The sequence below is a fragment of the Athalia rosae genome, chromosome 6 (genome assembly GCF_917208135.1).
Source record: "Athalia rosae chromosome 6, iyAthRosa1.1, whole genome shotgun sequence".
Lineage (NCBI taxonomy): Eukaryota > Metazoa > Arthropoda > Insecta > Hymenoptera > Athaliidae > Athalia > Athalia rosae.
Genome location: NC_064031.1, coordinates 2,433,803 through 2,443,254, shown reverse-complemented (window position 1 = coordinate 2,443,254; position 9,452 = coordinate 2,433,803). Strand labels below are relative to the sequence as shown.

The following is a 9,452-nucleotide window of genomic DNA, read 5'->3' as shown; positions in this document are numbered from 1 at the left end:
CTTTGGTATCAACCCTCCGGGGGTTAATTATCGATAACAATAACCCTAAACTCTTGAACTAATTCCACACCCTTCTCGTACACCTACTTGCGGTTTGTTGAAAATTTCGGTTCTCACGTTTCTCGAAATATACCTATATATATATACATATACATATATATGTATACGTACATGGCGTCGGGTACATAAGTATACCTATATACCCCGGCATTTGAACATCAGCAGCTGAATCAGGGTGCGCGAGTATATATGTACGTACATACAGGCGGGCATGGGCAGCAGCCACGTATAGGGTATAAGGTCGTACTTCAAGTTGGTACTTAGGAGGTAATCTTGGTCGATAGAACCTCGTCTTATATGTACCCAAAGGAGCGAGTGAGAAAATGGAACGACGTTCCATCCGGTCGTTGAAGGTAGCGGTCGCCGGCTAGGTCGCCGTTCTCCCTGCTTATATTCCTAACGGAGCCTCGATCGTTTTCGGGGTTTGGATGTACGTACGCGACATACGTTACACCCCTGCATACACCCATGTACGCTCCAAACTTTGCGTATCGGTCGTCGGGCTTATATTTCTCGAAAATATTCCCACTTTGGCAGGGCGTAGGGCGCGTAACAAGATGGCGTTTGTCGTCTAGCTTTATTGGATTCCACGTTGATGGGCTCGGATCCTAAATACATAATTTATCGACCGAGCCGTGATTACCGCGAAAATACGCGCAGTTTACAAAGAGTCCTTAAGGGAATGTACGGGGAAACTACGGGGATTATGGGATCGGGGTTTAGCGGGTTCGAGAAAGTTTTTCATTTATTTATTTTTTTTTTTTTAATTCAAAAACGTTGGACATTCTTCGAATTCTACTCCGGTCGTCTGCGTCTGCCGTAGGGGTACCAAGTGGGGTTTTGGGTCCAGTCATCTGAAACAAAAAATCAAAGAGTGTATTGCAACAGACGTTTCCATCTCGTGTCCGTCACAGCCGATTTGAAATAGAAAACATTCGAACGACCTCAAAATAATGTTGCTTATGTTTCGCGTGCTTTGTTGAAGAAGGTGTAAAACCGGGCCAAATCCATAGGGGGAAAAAAAAAGAAAGGAATCTGTGTCTTGCGGGTGTCGTTTTACTTTCCATTATTTTATGGAGTCTGAAAGAGGGTGTAAAAAGCTGTTTTCGCAAGATACCCCTGATACGATTCGGGGCGTACCGGCAAACAAAATAAAAAAAAAGATAAACCAAAGGTAAAACAAGACGACGACGAAAAAAAAAGGAAGAAAGAATGGATGAATGAATGATTGAAAGAAAGTAAAAGAGATCGGGTGGCGAGGTACGGTACCGCTATTTCAGCGTCCATAGGAATGAAATCGCAGCGAGAGTAATTTCTTTCTTCTGCTTCATTTTTTTTTTTTTTTTTTATTTTTTCGTTCATGGGAAACTTATTCGGGAGTGTCTGCATCCCGAAGAACGAGGCGTTTGCGAAGCTGGAAAATTTCGCTGAGAGCTAAGGGCCGGGAGTCGTCGCGTAGGAGTGTATAGTAAGAACTGCTTACGAAAGGCAATCGTGTTACGCTCTTTACGAATGGAAGGGTTGAGGGTGGAAAAGGGCGAAGGGAGGAGGAGGAGGGCTGCGGCTAGATTTTTCTAAGGCGGAGTAGAAAAAAGTGCTAGAAACAGAGAGAGAGAGAGAGAGAGAGAGGCAGACCGTATAGCGAAGGGTCTGGAAAAGGTGAGTTAGCTATACGCCTTGAGTCCACACACCTTGCAAAGGATGTGGGATCGTGATACACGTGTTGTCGCGGATCAAATCGGGTCTGATGGATTTTCACCCGCGAGGCAAGTCGCGAAGAAAAAATAAAAATAAAATGAAATAAAACGAAATCAGAAGGGAAAAAAAAAAAATGAACAAGAACCATAGAGAGGAGGGAGAAAGAGAAGAAAAAACACAGAAACTACCCGAAGGATGGCATCCGGCCAAACGACAAGACGAAAAGAAGAAGAAGAGCTGGTCGGATGGGGGAAAAAAAAAAAATGGAAATGGAAAAAATAGACGCGAGTGGAACAACAAAAATTTCGTGTTTTCTATTTCTCTAATTCATCGGAAATAATTTCGGTCAAACCGTGTACCTGCTCGTCTATGTTGGATACTTTTTTTTTTTCTTATTACCTTTCATCTTTTTGCAACCCTTTAAACCGGTCGTATTCCATACTTGACGTTATTTTATTTCAGTTTTTTCTTTTATCATTTTTCATTTTTACGTTTCATCTTCGCATCCTATACCTGTGTATTTCTTCTCTATAGCTCGAAACCTTCGCGGAAAAGACTCTTTTGGCCGGATCCCAAATGTTACCGACGTATACGGAATATATTTTCTATTTTTAAACCATTTTTACAACAATACCCATTCAACGTAACGTTTTCTTCCGTTACTCGCGACATGTCGACGGTATTTCATAATACAGACGCGATGTGGAAATGTCAGGGTTCAAAATTATTCTTAAAAAAGGAGGAATGAGAAGGAGGAGATGAAAAAAAAACAAAAAAAAAACCGACCAGATAATTCAACGAACGGTAATTCCGAAGGAACTCCTCGTTCGGAACGCGACGAGATGCCCATCGAAATATCCTCCATCACGTAGAAACCGATTGAAATACAAGGAGATCGGTAACATTGGGATTTCGATACGCGTCAGAAATTATTAAACTTTGGCGCGAACTCGGTGTGGGGGGGCGGGGGGGCCAGTTGACGTTAGAACATGACCGGTTCGAGGTGAATAGCGAAGCTGGTACAGCAATCAAAACTTGGCAATAGTTGAGTCTTACGTTGGGTCGGCTCGGTTCAGTCGAGCGTCGGTATAAAGGCGGGTTATACCCAGTTGGATGGAAGTGAACTAGGAGAGGATAATTACCACCCGCATATTAGGGCGTTACGAATGAACTTTAGCTCGGAGGAGTCGTGACCCCGAAGAGTTTCAAGGTCCGGAGCTCACGAGCCACCGCGCAACCCCATGAGATCGGGTTCCGCGGGTCACGTCGTCGGACCAACCCCAGCTCGCGTTTTTTTACCCCCTTCCTCATCCGACTTCCTTTATTATTCGCGGAGCTACTATCACTTTTATACGCACGCACGCACACACACCTGTCCATACGCGAGGAAAACCTGCGGTACGAGAAGCCTGGGGAATCGAAAGCGCGAACCAATCTTCAAATTTTCCCAAAGTAAGCGATGAAAAAAAGAGGACGTAGGTATAAGATATAAAAGAAAAAAAAAAAGAAGCTGTTTCTGGGTTGTACGCTACTTTACTGATTTAGGCACGGATAAGGTAATTTCCAATCGATTGGCAGCTTCAGACAGACGCCAGGCGTCGTTTTTTTGGCTCCCCCCCCCCGGACGGGGATGGGGGTGGAGTTCGTCTTCTTGTTCCTTTTTTATATTTTTTTTTTTTTTTTCTTGTTCTACAAAATATACGATATTCTTGAAAACTGGATACCGGATTGACTGCGCTAACAGTAGCAGTGCCTAGAAATGCAGATTAAATTGGGAATGATATAAATTCAAATTCCTCCTCTGCACGGTATAGACCGACACTTTTCTCTCGGGTAAAACAAACAGCAGCGGTTCCCAGTCGGTTAAGATTTTTACGACGGTGGTACGTAATATTTTTACAAAAGTTGGCAAGAAAAATTCTCCCGATTTTCCAAAGCTATTCCACCGAAGGTTGTAAAAGTTCCGTGGGTAAACCTACTGCAAGCCGAGCAACCGAATGGCATTCGTGTCCAAGAACACACTTTTGCATGGGCCAGATTGCATTTAACTTTCAAATCAAATTATCGCGCCCCTCACTTATCCTCAAGCCCCGAATCGAAGATATCCCACCTATACTTACGGCGGATTACACGCCCTTCCGGGATTCCACCGGATGTATAACACAACCGATAAAGATATCGAATTTCACAGAGGAAAAATTCTTCGGTTAGCGTTATTTTTCTCCCTTCGGAAAAAAAATTCATCGAGAGGAATAGTTTCCATTTGAAATTAAAGTGCTCGTCATTCGTCGAGCCTTTTCGGGGTGGTGGGGCCGAGTGAAAACCGTTCTCGGATTCGCGTTTTAATTAAATTAAGCCGTCAATCCCCGGCAGCGACTCCGCTCCGGTTTTAAGATCTTGTTTGATTTTCTCCATCCGGCTAATTCTCTTGGTAAAGCGGAAGCGGAAGGGGTTGAAGAATGTTGTTTGCTACGTAGTTGGAATCGCGGGGACTCAATGCAGACCTTGAAATTTGTTAAACCCGGTTGTTTCGTTGAATTTATCTAGTCACGTCCAAGGAATACGCACCAAAGACTTTCTCGGTAGTTCGCGTCACTCTGAGGGGGGTGGGAGGTCACGTAGAAAACCCGCCCACCGTGAGGTCCGGGGGTCGCTCGGAAAATCCCCGGGGAATTTTCACGCCACCTTCGCAACTTCGGCAGGTGAGTTCGTCGGGTTGGAAGAAAAAAGGGTAAACAATTTCGGGAGGACTACGAGCCTTCCTTCCCCCCCTCGGATCTCGCGGATTCGAAACTTCCTCATTTCATTACGGTCCTGCCACTTATATCGCGAAATCCCCGAATTCCAGCGAACGGGAACACACTCGTGTGTATACAATATCCTACCCGCTTTGAGATCGCGCAGATATTTCGCGCGAATGCGATTGTCGGGAATTTTAATTAATCGAAACCACCGTTTCGATTCGCTAACGCTAGCCCGGATACAACGGTGTATCGTTGTTATATCCGTACTCCACGTACCTACCTACCCCGGGGAACCACTACGAACCAAAAAACGCGATATTCCGCAAAACTTTTTCGACAAAAGTTCGAAGATTATTTTCTCTACGTAAGCGGATAAAAAGCGTGGCAATAGACTTTTAGCCACAGAAATTATGGTGATATAGTTACAAGAATTCTACAAGTTGTTTTTTAGTTTTTTTCTCATATTCATATTCTTCTTTGTTTTGGTAAGGTACGTTGGCACGAAAATTTCAGTTTCTCTCCGCGAAGAAATAAAGCCGGAGAGGCAGAGAGAAAAAAAAATTTCAAGGAATTTTTCCGACACCTTTTACGCACGACTTTGAAAATATTTCCGTTTATTGAACGGTGAAAGTTTTTCGGAAACTTTTTTCCCCACCCCGTCTCACGCACGGCGTACAACGCGGATACTACAATAATTCTCTTCCCAAGCGAAATTGTATCATCGAACTATCGGCGTCCTTTGTATATATATTTATAATATATAAATAAATAAATTCAGAACAGACAATTAATGAGAAATGAAGGAATGAGGACGTCGTCTAATGAATATTTCAGATATGAAGAGGTGGATGGTTGGATAATGAGCACATACATAGTATACCTGCGTATACGTAAGTAAGTTATACGCGCTTATAATGTGGGTTTGTAGGTCTGCTCGGATTTCTGGTCGTCGCTGGGTTAAAATCCATCGACCCGCGCCGGGCTTTCCGAATCAGTGTAATGGTAAAATGGGTGTGAAACACGTACGTCGGATGATAGCCGGGTTCCACCTACAGCGGGAGGCTCGTAAGGTATTCCGTGATTAACACCTCGCAGATATTGCATCGCCACGCTATACGACGTCTTGACATCTATAACTCGGCTGCACCGTTCCACAGTTTAAACCCCCGTAGCGACGGCACTGCCGTGCGATTTCCGAACTCCCCGTGTCGCTTTGAAGTGAATAAAAAAATCGTAAAAAACTGAAATGAAAAAGAAAGAAATAAAGAGAGCGCCGGGAAATGCGGAAGAAATGAAAATCGCGTAGGCGACTCACGCCGTTTTTCCGGATCCGCGAAGTGGGAGGAAAATAAGAAGTGAAAAAAAACAAAAAAAAAACAACAACTCTTCGGAAAAATCAGCGAACCGAAACCATCGTGCATCAGGCGGCGGGGAGCGCAGTGAGTTTCACTCTACCGGTAGTTTTTCGCTCGCCGATGAGAAGAACCGGGAGGTAAAATAAACGTATAAGCTGTACGAGCGGTTGATTGAGGGAGGAATTTTTTTTTTTTGCAATAAATTCCACGCGGATTCTGCTTCGAAATATACAATTTATCCCAGCGTACCTGCGATGCACGTTCAACGGGGTGTGCGTATTTGCATAGGTATGACTGGTGTACGTAGTGTACGTATACGTGTTTTTCAAGTCTCTCCAGAGGATTTTCCCATGGGATTTAAGAAACTAGAAACTGGAAACTGGAAACTGGAAACTAGGGGACAGGATTATATGGGTGTACGGCTACAGTGATAGCTTCGCGTACGTACGAACATCCGTCGAGGAAAAACGTCATTTGTTTATCGATAGCCCCCGACCGTTATCCGAGTAGTATAGTACCTGCAGTCCGATATAACGAATAGATGTATCGCCGTCTGGACCCCGCAGGACAATAAAACGCGATGAAAATTCCGTCGATAACTCATCATCAGAGGCACGAGCTATCAGCGATTCTGATATCTGGTATAAAAGTATATTACGTATTTTACTATACGCGACACCTTTATATTCATAATATCGGGAGATCCTCGCAGGACCTGACAAAACTGGCGTTCAGACTTTCTTCTTTTTTCTAGTTTTTCCATTTCAAAAATTTGAAAATATATTTCACACCGGTGCGATTCGTCCGAAATACGTTTTTCCCCTGCCTAAGAAACAACTAGTGACAGAGGGTGGAGGTTGTTGATTTTTTTTATATCAAAATTCCAATCCACCCCCCCGTATGAAAAAGTGTTTTATTACAGAAACGAATTTTGTATTTTGAATTTGAAAGAAATTTCGAATAATATACTTGATTAAATGTAGAGAGAAAAAAAAAAAAAATTTTCTCTCACGTTCGCTTGCGTGTGCAACGAAATTTGCATCGATGCAATATCGAATTCCCTTTTGGGAATCGACGATAAAAGGAAAGCAAAATTAGAGAGAATTTCGAATTTTTTTGTTTCTGGTTTCGAAAATACTGAAATAGCGCACAAATTCCATACGGGGACGAGACCATGTTTCTCGCTCCAATTCGTCGCTTTGATACGAATGAATAAAAGAATTGTCAAAAAAACAGGAACGGAAAAAAAAAAAAACGGTGAAGTTATCTCAAAGGACTTGAGGTTGATTCATTATAAACTCGAAAACGAAAAAGTGGAATTAAAAACTGGTGATTGGGGGAAAAAAGCGACAAAACGGAAGGAGAGAGAGAGAGAGAGAGAGAGATTTTGTTTCGCCTGTTATACATGGATAAATGTATGTGTGTATAAATTTCACATGCGGTACAAAGTGGTTGCTGCTGCAGCGTGTGGTTATATGCGATGGGTAATATAGAAAATTGACGAGGTAGCTTGCGCTGCGTGTATGTGAGGCCCGTAAGCATGCTAGAGAGTCGAGGGTGTAGGTATAACGGTACGAGTATGCATGCATACGGAAAATTGGAAAACGAAGCTTTGACTAGATCCAATATTAGCCAACACTATTCATTAGCTATTACCGCACAGATGTAAAACAAAGATGGCTCGAAATACGAATAGAATAGAGAAGGGAATAGAAGAAAAAAAAAAAAAAAACACAAAATTACACTCACATCTGGTGGAATAGTTAATCTAATTTAATAAATGTGCTAAAAAGCTTCCCACAATTGTACTATGTACGTACTTCTGTATCAACGCACAAGAGAAACATCCGTTTCCATACTTTTTACTCTTTCCTGGTTCTTTGTTTGTTCGATTTTTTTTTATTCATTGATGGTTTTTTTTCGTCGACTCTTTTTTATACCAAACTTCGCACCGTTTCAAAAGCACTTACTCCGATGCCGAGTAACGTTATCAAATGAAAAAAGAAAAAATAGATAAAAAAAAAAGCGACGCAGTTATTCAGCGGTTAGTGAAAACAATAAAATTTGAGTCGTTTTATTCCCCTATCCCCAAACCGACGATCTCGTTACAGTTTTTATTCGTTTCTGAAATAGTAACGATTGAAGAAAAAAAAACAAATAAAAATAAAACGCAATGCGTAATGCGTAATGCAACCCAAACTGGATTCCATTTTCCGAATTCAGATTATCTACGGTCTAATTATTATCCCCGCGGTTTATCTCGCGAACCACAAGATTGAAATTAAGTGCTCACTTATCATACCCATCATATAATCCTCTGTAGTAAATTTTGCAAAATTTGAATAAGGTGGGTAAATATTTTCACAGGGGCGGCGGCGGTGTAGGGAAGTAGACGCGAGCATTACATTCGATTTTTATTTTAACTGTGTAACAGTTTCGAAGAAGAATGTTAACTACGGATACGTAATACGTACATACCTGCAGACCGAGCTACGGAATATAAGAAAAAAAAGAACCGAAATAGAGATGAAAATGAGAGAAGAGAAATGAAAGAGAGTAAAAAAAGATGGTAGGGAAAAAAAGCAGTGGAATAAAAAGGAGGAAAAAAAGGAGAATGGTTCGTTTGACGGACTCCCGATCGACCAAAGCATTCAGCTATGATCCCCGGGAATCCCCGGGGTATTCAGTATCAGCGTGCACGTTATACCTATATCGTCCTTCTTCCTCTTCCTCTTCTTCCCTCGATTCTCTTCCTCGCCCACCTGCAGCACATCCCGGATCTCTACCCTCGTTAGAGGATTGCGTACAATTGGATTCTTATCTCACGGGTAGATGGTACGTACATACGTACGTACATAAATGCATATATATATACATATATATACGGAATATACATATGTAATACATCGTCAGTGGGTTGAAGTATTCATGTCGGTTACCATCCTAGATCACGCTCACTCGCTCTACATGAAATTTCCTTACCTTCTTATTTATTCATTATTATATCATTACCATGATTTACCTTCCATCGTTTCCCGTCTACGTCGTGATTATTTTATTCAATCATCGTTTTCGTATATCTCTTTCCTCGTTGAGACGAATTTTTTTTTTCCCGCAACATCGAGGAGATGTCGAACCGCATTGATTACGCACACATTCGATCGCACACCCGATCAAGCATATGTCGGAACAGGGATGGAAAAAAATAAATAAATAAACAACAACAAAAAAAACGTACACGAACGAGAGGGTATAAATTTTTCCAAGACACTTTTGGCGACCGCCAAATGACGAAGATTGAAAGTGAGAAAAAAAAGTGACGAAAACTGATGATGACGATAATAATGATAAGGTTATTATATTTTTTCACCCTTATAGATGGTTATTGGCTGTTGGGCAGATCCATCATCTGATTAACGTCAAAACTTTCGAGGATTTCTCGCGTCATTCGAAGTTATGTACCACCTAATGTATATAAATAGAAGTGGTTTGGTTTTTAGGTATTACCTATATACTCGTGTACATCAGATCAGACCGTCAGGGGCATCGACGACCTTCGTACAATTTTCCTCGCCTCCTTCGTAGCCTGGAAATG

At 42.0% G+C, this 9,452-nt stretch overlaps 1 protein-coding gene across 10 annotated transcripts in view; it reads right to left on the bottom strand.

The window, feature by feature from the left end:
• Positions 1-623: 623 nt before the first annotated feature.
• LOC105691756 (zinc finger protein 37-like) overlaps positions 624-9,452 on the bottom strand; it is a 28,152-nt gene continuing 19,323 nt past the window's right edge. For 9 of the 10 annotated variants that reach the window (XR_007278941.1, XR_007278934.1, XR_007278938.1 and 6 more), the window contains 2 exons: positions 9,365-9,443; positions 624-914 (listed from right to left, as the gene is read on the bottom strand). The gene's annotated coding sequence lies outside the window, so the exon portion shown is untranslated. The remainder of the gene's footprint in view (positions 915-9,364; positions 9,444-9,452) is intronic. The other variant, XR_007278942.1, reaches the window with a different exon arrangement.